This window comes from Octopus bimaculoides, chromosome 6, assembly GCF_046866305.1.
Source record: "Octopus bimaculoides isolate indiv1 chromosome 6, ASM4686630v1, whole genome shotgun sequence".
Classification (NCBI taxonomy): Eukaryota; Metazoa; Mollusca; class Cephalopoda; order Octopoda; family Octopodidae; genus Octopus; species Octopus bimaculoides.
Genome location: NC_142933.1, coordinates 117,322,799 through 117,326,193, shown reverse-complemented (window position 1 = coordinate 117,326,193; position 3,395 = coordinate 117,322,799). Strand labels below are relative to the sequence as shown.

At 37.3% G+C, this 3,395-nt stretch overlaps 1 protein-coding gene across 2 annotated transcripts in view; it reads right to left on the bottom strand.

The window, feature by feature from the left end:
- LOC106875289 (uncharacterized) overlaps window positions 1-2,540 on the bottom strand; it is an 86,874-nt gene extending 84,334 nt beyond the window's left edge. For both annotated transcript variants that reach the window (XM_089354488.1, XM_089354489.1), the window contains exon 1: window positions 1,826-2,540. The gene's annotated coding sequence lies outside the window, so the exon portion shown is untranslated. The remainder of the gene's footprint in view (window positions 1-1,825) is intronic.
- Window positions 2,541-3,395: the final 855 nt, after the last annotated feature.

Below are 3,395 nucleotides of genomic sequence, written 5' to 3'. Positions count from 1 at the left end.
TATATGCATCATATATATATGCATACATATTTTCCTATATATAGCAATATATGCATATGTATGTATGTATATATATATATATATATATATATATATATATATATATATATATATATATATATCAACAAAACCAAAAATAGAAGAACGTAACAGGCGACGACAAAACATCGGACAGTTAGACGATACATAAAAAGGATAGGAAAAAACAAGGATGGGTCATTCGAAGCTTTCTCTCGTCAGTCGAGTTCCCGATCGTCGTTGCAGTTTCAGCCGGTTACACTCGAGACTGGTCAAATCTGGCCGGCCCCAAGAATATATATATATATATATATATATATATATATATATATATATATATATATATATATATATATATATATATATTCATGCAAAGGAGACAGGTAGACAGACATGATGTAGGCCTGGATTAGGGAGCGAAGATTATGTCACTGGTGAGGTTGCTGCGAATGATGATGAAAAAACTTTGACAGACCAAGTTGTGATTGACGAAATGATTGATCAAGCAATCGAATTGTTAATAGATTATATTTTAATGAATTGGCTAATAAAGATAAAAGTGAAATATAACCAGTGCATGTGGTTATTTTTGGCATGATGAGCCTACCGAGATGCAATAAAATCTGTTGTTTTCACGTATTCACAGCAAGAATCTTCTCAACTAAATAAGTAAATACAAAAACTCCATATTGTGTGTATACTATATATATATATATATATATATATATATATATATATATATATATGTATGTATATACAGTGCATACATTTTGGATAATATATATATTTCATTTGATTGCGGCCATACTGGAGCACCGACTTTAGTCGAAGAAATCGACCCCAGGACTTATTCTTTGTAAGCCTAGTACTTATTCTATCGGTTTCTTTTGCCGAACCGCTACGTTACGGAGACGCCAACGCACCAACATCGGTTGTCAAGCGATGGTCGGGGGACAAACACAGACACACAAACATATACATACACACATGTATACACATGGATATGTAATATATAAATGTGTGTATGCGCGTGCGCGTGTGTGTATATAAATATAAATATATATATATATATATATATATATGTGTGTGTGTGTGTGTATTTGTGTGTGTGTGTGTGTGTATTTGTGTGTGTGTGTGTGTGTGTGTGTGCATATATGCGAACAGTCGCGGACACTCGTCTGTGTGTTTGTATGCTACACACTCATTTATTTACACACGCACACACATACACACGCACACACACACACATACACACGCACGCACACACACACACATACACACACACACACACTTATTGTTTTAGAAAGTTCATTTTCCTCGTTTGTAAATATCAATATACATTTATACACACGCACGCCCACACGCGCGCGCGCACACACACACATATGTAACAAACAGTGTAAACTGATTCTTATTTAGAATCTGAGAAAACAGTTTATTTTTTTCGTATGTGTATTTCGTGTGCAAGATTCTTGATGTGGATACGTGTGTTGAAAGAAATACAATTAAACCTTGGTTTAATTGAGTTTATTTTTTAAACGCAACATTACCAGGAATAGAAATAACGAAGTCGGCTCATGTATACACACACACTCGCACACTCGCACACACACGCACACACATAGCACATGCACATGTGAACGCTCGCACGGACACACATACACATACACACGCACGGCGCGAACCTACGCACGCACGAATCGCACTTACAACACAGAGGCAGCGAGCGCTGTTTTCAAATATGATTCACGAGTACAACTCATAGAAAACGCAATCATTTCGCTAGAATGAAAATACTGTAACTCACCTTTTGTTTTTGTTTATGTTGGTTGACTCCAAGTTTCGGGTGTACAATAAGCCTCCTTATTATAATTAGTATCCCTTCGCGGTTTATCTTGCTTCCGATTGTTATTATTATTGTTATTATTATTATTTTGTTCCTGTCGGGTAAAATTGTCTGCTAAGAACTGCAGTAGGTCTATAAACTGATTTTTTTCTCCCTTTTTTTCTTCTTCTGATTACCTGCATGTAAACTCGTTAGTCCACATGAACGAAACGATGGATCTAAGGTGAAACTAGAATGTAATATCAGAAAAGGAAGAGAGGGGAAGAAGGAGAGAGTGTGTGTCTGAGTATGTGTGAGAAAGAGAAGAGAAGAGAAAGAGAGAGGAAGAGGAAAAGTACACTAAAGAGTGAGAGCTAGACAAAGTGAAAAAGAGAGAAAGAAAGCGAGAGAGAGAGAGAGAGAGAGACGAATAGAGAGCGGTGAGAGCAGTTCGTTTACAAGTCCAGACCGGGTACTTAGTCGTGGTCGTTGTTATCGTGGTGGCGGCGGTGGTTGTCCCACCAAATCTATCAGTTGTCATAAAGCTACTACCTGTTTCACTGACAATAATAATAACACTAATAATAATAATAGTAATAATAATGATAAAACATATATAAACAGCTTGTCGCACTGACAATGTTCAACGCTGTCGCCTCTTATTTTCGACTGGTTCTGCATGTTTTGCAAGCGGTATTTTTTGACTTACCTCCCTCACTGTCTCTCTATCTGCCTGTCTCTCTTCTCTCCCTCTCTCTCTCCCTTCCCTCTTCTCCCCCTCTCTCTACTTATTTCTCTTATCACTTTTAATCTTGCTCTTGTTTTCTGTTGTTCTTGTTTTACTTATTGTTTTGATTGTTATTGTTATGCTATACTTTAAAACGACTTCCTTCTTCAAATGTATGATTAGGTCCTTTTTTTTTTTCATGGTCTTAATATAGAATATGGAAACAGGTAAACAGAAATGAGGGGAGAAGAAGGAGTACAGCAACAATAACAACAACAAGAATCAAAGGATTAAGAGGATCTGTGATGTTCAATCACTTTCGATTAGTCGTGGCTGCATGAGAAGAGATTTACTTTTCAAACTCCATAGTTCTGGGTTCAGTCCCAATGTATGACACCTTGAGCGAATGTCTTCTACTGCAGCCCCGGTCCAACCAAAGCCTTGTGAGTGGATCTGGTACACGGAAACTGAAAGAAGCCCTTCCTGTACACATACACCACACACACACACACACACACACACACACACACACACACACACACACACACACACAAACACATGCACTCACACACACATGCACATCTGTATATATATATAGACAGATGTGTACATATTTGTGACTGCTCATTGTATATATATATATATATATATATATATAAATATATATATATTTGTGTGTGTGTGTGTGTGTGTGTGTGTGTGTGTGTTACGTCGTTTGCGAGTGCTCTTCGAAACACATAATCCAGTACAACCTGCAGAACGGTCGGTTCGTCGGTGACTAACCTGGCAACCCTGCTAAGCTTGTAGGATGATTGGATGCCCATC